The 9,137-nt window shown below is 35.5% G+C and overlaps 1 pseudogene; it reads right to left on the bottom strand.

Annotated features, from left to right (window-relative positions):
* Positions 1-6,898: 6,898 nt before the first annotated feature.
* Positions 6,899-8,227, bottom strand: LOC144228893 (DDB1- and CUL4-associated factor 13 pseudogene; annotated as a pseudogene).
* Positions 8,228-9,137: the final 910 nt, after the last annotated feature.

Here is a 9,137-nt window from a genome sequence, read left to right as displayed (position 1 = left end):
CTAATTCAGTACGATAGAAATCATATAATGAAATAAGACTTTCAGATCACATTAGTGTACAAATACTATGCTTCGCGATCATTGTCAACAGCATTATAGTTGGTGGTTAATGGCAGGCATGTCCTGGAGAGAGAACATATTTTATTTGGTCAGGTAAGTTAAGAACTGACAAGACAGTGCAGTCCTGAGACTCAATTGCTGAGCACATTCTTGTTATTTCTGGTTATTTAAGGAGAACCTTAGTGATTTCTTTAGAGACTAATTGGAAATGAATGAGCTCTCAGAGTTTATCAGTTTAAGAAGAAGCATAAATCATCATAGTCCATGGGCTCTTCACAATGTCAGTGGGGGGTAGTGCAGGGATGCAATTTAATGGAGCCATTTCATAATCACAGTCAAACACATCATGTTGTGATGGTGCCTAATGTTAAAACTAGGAACCAGTTGTTTAGAAATTGCACTATTTCTGCAAATCAGTTCTTTTTTTTTTTTTTTTTTTTAAGTAAACGATAACCCTTATTCAGTTAAAACAGAACCAGGAATCCTACTGTTTAAAACACATAAAATACACAGTTTAAAAGGTTGAAAGGACCAGTGTTTGCGGAAACATTCACACAGAACTTCCGAAAGAGAGGTAACTTCACGCTAACCCTAGAGTTCCTTGAAGTGGTTGAAATTTGCACTTCTGAAAGCTGTATGTTTAGCAACTCAAATATTATATTCACGCCTCACTTTTTTGTGTGTGAATTTTCCACATTGGTTCACAATTTTTTAAAAATTAGTTTTGAGTTTTTTAATGGAGTTTACATGTATTTCCTTTGAAGTAGGTTCAGTTTTAAAAATAGAGGATAAATAGTTTGCATGAGAAAGATGGGAAAAATCAGTTTCTGCACTGGGTATTTTTTAACTGAGATTTGTGTGGGCCTCTGTAGCTGTATGTAGATTACATTAATGTTCATTTTTCTGAAAATGGTTTCTATAGCTTTTATAAAATTATTAGATAAGGTTCTTTACATTGGGGTGATCAAAAACCCAACTTTAGATTTATCCTACCTTTTCACAGGTTAATGGTTCAGTTTTGATGGTACGATATCTGCAAAGTGAGAACGAGTATGTTCTTGGATGATTATCTGGAGTCTCTCGCTGACAGCAGAGTCAACCTTCTGACAGGGACTTCTTCTGTAACGCCATTTATGCTCAGTTCTAATTTCACGTCCAGCACCTTTTCGTTTCTTTACTGCATTTTCATCTTTGTCGACCAATTCCCTTTCTTGATTACCCATTTTTGTTTAATGTTTTAGAAAAGCAGTGAGGAACAAGAAGGTGACACATTGACTTGCTTCACCCTCACCCTCTTCCCTGCCCAGTACTTGCAGTGAATAACAGAGATGCAGTAATCAGTCATTGAATGACTTTGAAAGAAGTGGTGTGACTGGTTGCTAATCATACATATCTGTGACTTACTTGGTGATTTGTGGACTGAAGAGACAGCAGCACTTTATGTGCTGTATTGTACTCTATGCAATTATCACTGCTAATAAACTGTGTTCATTGAAATTTGAACCGGGGCGCCTGGGTGGCTTAGTCGGTTAAGCGTCTGACTTTCGCTTAGGTCATGATCTCGCAGTTCGTGGGTTCGAGCCCCGCGTCAGGCTCTGTGCTGACTGGCAGCTCAGAGCCTGGAGCCTGTTTCAGGGTCTGTGACTCCCTCTCTCTCTGACCCTCCCCTGCTCACGCTGTCTCTCTCTCTCTCCTAGAAATAAATAAAACATTTAAAAAAATTTTAAAAAATAATTGAAATTTGAACCATGTTGTGGGGGATTGATATTATTTAACCACAGTAATGGAAACTCAAGCATATTGAAATCATGTAAAGTGAGTACTAGCTGCATTCAATATCCAATGAAAATATTCAAATATGAAAGCAAAATTCTTCTTCAGATCAACAAAAGATGAGAGATTCAATGACTACTGTATCTGAACTTTATAAAAATATGGAGGGATTTCTTCAGGCTAAACAGAAATGACAGTAGTTTAAGTGAAGGTAAACATGCATTTACAGGGGAGGAAGAGTAACACTAGAAGGAAAATCTACTTGATTAAAGAGCATATAAATATTTTCTTCTCTCCATTTATTGACATTTAATGCAAAAAAAATATCTACTTGTGAGGTTTTAACAGATGTAGAAGAAAAATATATGGAAATAATGTTACCAAGAGTGTGGGAATAAACAGAATTGCTCAAGGTTCTTATATTTTACATGAAGCGTGAGATCACCTCCATGTAGATTTTGATTAGAGACAAAGTACTGTAATTCCTGCATTAACAACAGCAAAAATAGATGGATATAAGCACCAAGAGGAATTAAAAATACCAAAATTTTTGATTAATTCATAAAGAAGCATGAAATTTAAATAGTTCCAATGAGAAAAATTAAACAATGGAGTCTCCAAATGCAATTACAGCAGTAATTCCACTGAATGTAAATTAACTAAATATTCCTGTTAAAAGTAATTATCCTTGGAACACAGTTCTTTTTTTATAGTTTATTTATTTATTTTGAGGGAAAGAGAGAAAATATGAGTAGGGGTCGGAGAGGAGGGGAGACAGAGAATCCCAAGAATCAATGCAGGACTCAAAATCCTGAATTGTGAAATTACGGCCTAAGCTGAAACCAAGAGTTGGATGCTTAACTCTCTAAGCCACCCAGGCACCCCACAATACAATTCTTGAATAAACAAAGAATTTTGGTAGAAAAAAACAAAAGCAAATCTCCTCACACTGGAAAAATAGGCACTCTTGACTATGGATAGTCTAAAAGAGATTATTTTCAAATATAAACATACACTTAGGTTTGAAAAGGAAAGGATGAAAAAAATATTCATAAAGTAACACAAGACTGCTTTGTCTTAAAATAACAAGTCTTATCAGAAATAGAAGATAATGTATAATAAATAAAGGTATATCTTTCAGGAACATATAATAATTATAAATGTGTGTATGTCTGATTAAAGAGCTTCAAAATCAACAAAAAGTAAACTGAAAAAAAGGGAGAAAAGAGACAAATACAGAAGTACAGTTAGTGATTAAATATAAACTACATGTGTGACTTCCATGATACTACTTCCTATCTTAAAGCTTGTCTCTTGGTCTGTTAAATGAGCATAATTTCTATCTTGAAAGTTGAAACTTAAATGTGATCATACATGCAAAGTGTTTATTACAGGGCTATTGGGTACATAAGTTCTGTGAAGAGTAGATTCTAGTGTTTTTTTAGATGCTCAACATCACTCATCATCAGGGAAATACAAATGAAAACCACAAAGAGATACTACCTCCTATCTGTCAGAATGGCTAAAATTAACAACACAGGACACAACAGATGTGGGCAAGGATGTGGAGAAAGGGAACCCTCTTACTATTGGTGGGAATGCAAACTGGTACAGCCACTCTGAAAAACAGTATGGAGGTCCCTCAAAAAGGTAAAAATAGAACTGCCCTGTGACCCAGCAATTGCATAGCTAGGTATTTATGCAAAGGTCATAAAAATACTGATTTGAAAGGGTACATGCACCCAATGTTTAGAGCAGTACCATCAACATGAGTGTAATTATGGAAAGATCCCAAATGTCCATCAGCTGATGAATAAAGAAGATGTGGTATACATATACAATGGAACATACAGCCATCAAAAAGAATGACATCTTGTCATTTACAATGATGTGAGTGGAGCTAGAGAGTATTATGCTTAGTGAAGTAAGTCACTAAGAGAAAGATAAATACCATATGACTTCACTCTTTGTGAAATTTTAGGAAAAACATTCAGGTGAACAAAGCAGAGGGAATAAAAAAAGAGAGACAGAAAGGCAAACCATAAGAGACTATTTACTGCAGAGAACAAACTGAGGGTTACTGGTAGGGAAGTGGGGGAGATGAACTAAATAGGTGATGAATATTAAGGAAGATGCTTGTTGTGATGAGCACTGGGTGTTACAAATAAGTGATGAATCACTAAATTCTACTACTGAAACCAATTACACTATATATTAGCTAGCTAGAACTTAAAAATCTGAAATAAAAAAAGTTCTAATGTTTATCTAAACGTATAGAATTTCTAGATTATCAAGAACAAAGGCCCATTCTAAACTCTTAGAATTAGTTATAATGCCTTCTGATCTCAAAAACAACTTTCTTGAGCATTGCCACAGTTTGTTTCTTTTGACTGTTAAAACTGGCATTTTTCCCCAATAATCCTTGTACTTAATACTTTGCACTTTTGATTCTCATCCTTCCATTCTACAGAAATCAGTATTTCAAAGGTTGTATTATCATCTTCTAGACAAAATAGAGCGCATACTCTTAGACTACATGTTCTTCAATGTGTTGTTCACAATCGTAAAAATTGGACCACCTTTCTTCTTTTGAAATGCTGCCCTCATCTGGCTCCATATCATGCAGCTCTTTGAAATGTTCTCATATCTGTAACTTATTTTTCTGCCATTTTATTCTTCTCTTCTTGGGATGGTGTCTCCCAACGGTCTGATTTTTTTTTATGTGCTCTCTTTCAAGATATCCACTTGAGTGACTTATTCTTACCAAGCGGTCACTTCATTGTTGATGATTATAATAATCTACACTTTTATCCTGCAAATAACGATTTATTCATTCATCTTAAATTTAAAATAATCACTTGTAGACACAATGATTCACTACACAAGAAGTTGTTTATTTTCATAAGCAAATTTGAATGTCAGGTTAATTTTTTTTCACAATAATTTTTACTTTTACAATTCTTTGCCTAATTGAACATAAGTTAGCTTGACCATGATAGGGTCAAGTCCAAAGGACCCAGAATAGTCATATTTTGCTTCAGTCTCCAAGATTACAGAGAATGCTATCCTTTTCCTCTATTTCCTCATATATAAATCATTTGTAAACCTTATTCAGCTCTGACATGCTATGTAGGGTTTAGAAAAGCAACCACATTACAGTGGTAAAAATCTTTTGTGGCTAGGTACACTGGATTATTTGAATGCCAAAGTCCAATTCTACAAAACTTTAAAACTGTTCCAGCTAAAATGCTTCACCATACTTAGAAAATAGATCATCATATTTTCCAACAAGCAGAGATCTGGACAAAGATCCTTATCAGGTATTTCTCTGGGAGAATGGATGAATGGGAGCCCCTATGTGACTATGCAGTAGGGACAGATAAAGTATGGACAAAAATCCAATGCAATCAACCAAAAAGCCTTAATTATTTCAGGGATAGCTCAGAGATATTGTTGGTTTGGTTCCAGACAATTCGCAGTATAATGGAAGTTAAATGAATTTTTTGGTGTCCCAATGTGTATAAAAGTTTTATTTATACTATACTATAGTTGACTAAGTAGTCTACTTAGTCTACTATACTATAGTCTCCTAAGTAGTCTACTTAGTCTACTAAGTATCTACTAAGTAGTCTACTATAGTCTACTAACTATCATCTGAACTTTCATTGAGTCCTCATCTTTTTGCTGCTGGGTGTGGGGGGGTCGGGGGTAGAGAGGAACTTGCTTTGATGTTGATGGTTGCTGACTGATAAGGATGGTGGTTGTTGAAGACTGGGGTGGCTGTGGTATTTTCTTAACATAGGACAACAATAAGGTTTGCTATATCAATGGACTTTTCCTTTCATGAAGGATTTCTTGGTTGCATGCAATGCTGTTTGATAGCATTTTAGCTATAGTAGAACTTCCTTTAAAAATTGAAATCAATCCTCTCAAAACCTGCTGCTGGTTTATGAACTGATTTTATGTAATATTCTAAATCCTGTGTTGTCATTTCAAGTATCTTCACAGCATTCTCTTCAATAGATTCCACCTCAAAACCACTTTCATTGCTCATCCGTAAAAAGCAACTCCTGATCCAATCAAGTTTTATCATGAGATTGCATCATTTCAGTCACATTTTCAGGCTCAAAGTCTAATTTTAATTCTCCTACTATTTCCACCACATCTGTACTTACTTCCTACACTGAACACTGAATTTGAACACTTCACAGTCATCCATGAGGATTAGAATCAACTTCTTCCAAACTCTTATTCATATTGATATTTTGGCCTCTTCCCATGAATCACAGATATTCTTAATGACAAATAGAATAATGAATCCTTTCCCAAAGATTTTCAATTTACGCTGCCCAGATCCATCAAAGGAATCTATTTCAGTTACAGATTTATAAAACATACTCTTTAAATAATAAGACTTGCAAGTAGAGATGACTCCCTGATCTGTGGACTGCAGAATGGTTGTTGTGTTAGCAAGCTTAAAAACCACATTCATCTTGTGTATCTCCATCACAGCTCTTGGGTAACTGGGTGCATTGTCAATGAATAGTAACACTTTTTTATAATGCTGAGATAAAGGATGTTTTATTATCTTGACTTAACCATAAATTATAATTATTATTTATAAAAGTTATATAAATTCAAGTTGATCATCTTTAAAGTCTCAAAAGCCAAATACAAATAAAACACATAAAATTACTTGAAGTGAAAAGTTCTGACATGTTATATGTAATCATAGAATGAATCACTGCACTAATTATCCAAAGTAATATTAAAGGTAACAAAAGAGATGTTTGGTATTGAATGTAAATTCAAATGTATAGTATATCTATAATAATAGATCAAAGTGAAAGTATATCTGCATTTTCTAAAAGGAATAATTTAGTTTACAAATACTGTATTCTTCAACAAAATAAGAATGTTGGACAGTCTTATCAACCAGGTAGTTTTTACAACTTCTACATGTAACTGAACCGTTTTATTCTAGAGCCAGTATTTTTATTTACAGAGTTTGCAAATCAAAGTGTAACAAATCATCACATATCAGGATTGGTAAGAATACCAAGTATTATTTCACAACAGCCACTACATGTTTCTTCTTCTCCGACACAATTGACATAGATCCAGGCTTGCCATGTTTGAGACATTTCACTTCCTTTCACTGACGAGCTTCTTTCATGATGCACCGTTCCTGAGTCTGGCTGTAGATGGATTTTGGTAGATGTTGGTGATGAGTAATACATTTTATATGAGGATGATGTTGAAATTTCTCTTTCAATTTTTGGTTATAATCTTTAGCTGCTTTTTCTTTTGATACCCAACTTTTCAGAAGTATTAGCTTTCTACAGACAAATGTTCATTTCATCAGATCCGCACATAATATATTTGCTGTCAGAAGTCCATTTTACACATATAACATGTTACATTCTTTTTGTGTGATAGACTTCCCTGCTTCTATTCTTGTCCAAAGGAAAAATTCAAATAGATTTATCAAAACTAGCAGGCACAAACTCCTTCCCAGTGGGAGAATAATCCACATCAAGCACTGTAGATACATGATCCATATGGACCATTACAGGAGTGTCCAGCACACACATATTAAAAGCATATAAATTGTAATCCTTATTTGTCACAGCATAAATGAAAGCTTCCATAGGGTCCCAACAAAATGTGTTTGTTCTCATATCTAAGATGACCTTTTATAGGGGAGTAGCTTGCCTCATGTCATATAGTACTATACTCCTGTCAGAAGCACAACTTCCCAAGAAAAATGTCTCAGTTGGGTTAAATTTAACACTACTTTTACTGTCGAGTCCCCAGGTCATTGAACATATAGGACTTGTTCTTTGTTCATTCCAAATGTCTACTTACTGTCCACATGTGGCAAAAACAGGTTCTTTCCAGTGATGATCAATCTCTGTATACACTGTCTTTCCTAATATTGTATGCAATGGTTTCTCTTCTTCTCCATAGCCTGGTCCATCCATTTTCCACTGCTTCATGGTTTTGTCATCACCAACAGTAAAGAAAGAAGTCCCATAGAAGCGAGTACATATTCCTCGTACAAAACCCTCATGTGTTTTTATTGCATGGATACATTTTTGTTTAGTCAAGTTCCAAATTCTAACCTCTCCATCACATGCCCTGGAAAGGACAGTAGCCAGGCTCTTTGGGTGCTTTGCCCATCAATTGACTCCATCTCGGTGACTGTCCAGGGAAGCAAGGAATGGTTTTGCAAATACCTGTTCCAATTTGGTAGCATTTAAAGCTCTTATATATTCTTGCGGGACCTCAAAAGGATGAAAGGTAGGATCATAGTTTCTTGGAACTCTTTGTAAGTCCAGCTTGGTTTCACAGACATAGTCGTCCGGGTTTGACTCAGCATCTTCACCTTCATTTTGGCTGCTAGGTGCCCCCAACTTCCCGAGCCTTTCCTTCAAGTTTGTGTTACCCTCACCTCTGAGTAATAATATTTTGAAAGCAATCTTTCTTTTCTGAGCTGTTCTTAACAGCTGGCTTAAAGTATTCAATATACCATGTGATAAACAGATGTACTATCATCCAGGCTTTGTTGTTCCATGTATAGAGCAGATAGAGCAGATTTGGTGTAATTTTTAAGGGCTTTAGGATTTTTGGAATAGTAAATGAACACTGGCTTCAATTTAAAGTCATCAGCTTCATTAGCCCCAAACAGGAGACTCAGACTATGTTTTGAAATCAGACATTGACTTCTCTGTAGCGTGAAACTCCTAGTTGGCATCTTCACCAATAATATGCTATTTCATATGCATTGAAAATCTGTTTCTTAGTATAGCCACCTTCATTAATGATCTTAGCTGGATCTTCTGGATAACTTGTTGCAGCTTTTACATCAACACTTTCTGCCTCACTTTGCACTTTTACGTCATGGACATGGCTTCTTCCTTTAAACCTCATGACACAACCTCTGCTAGATTCCAACTTTTATTTGGCAGTGTCTTTACCAATCTCAGCCTTCACAGAATGGAAGAGCGCTAGAACCTTGCTCTAGATTAGGGCTTGGCTTAAGGAAATGTAGCTTGTTTGATCTTTCATCAAAACCACTGAAACTTTTGCCCCATCAGCGATACACGTGGTACGCGTTCTTACTATTTGTGTGTTCACTGGAACAGCACATTGAATTTCCTTCAGGATCTTTTCCTTTGCTTTCACAACTTGGCTGAGTGTTTGGTACCAGAGGTCCTTCTATCAGCCTACCTGGGTTGGCTTTCGACATGCCTTCCTTACTGAGCCCAATTATGTCTAGCTTTTGATTTAAAGTGAGAAAT

This window comes from Crocuta crocuta, unplaced genomic scaffold, assembly GCF_008692635.1.
Source record: "Crocuta crocuta isolate KB4526 unplaced genomic scaffold, BGI_CrCroc_1.0 scaffold807, whole genome shotgun sequence".
Classification (NCBI taxonomy): Eukaryota; Metazoa; Chordata; class Mammalia; order Carnivora; family Hyaenidae; genus Crocuta; species Crocuta crocuta.
This window is presented reverse-complemented; position numbering and strand designations above follow the sequence as displayed.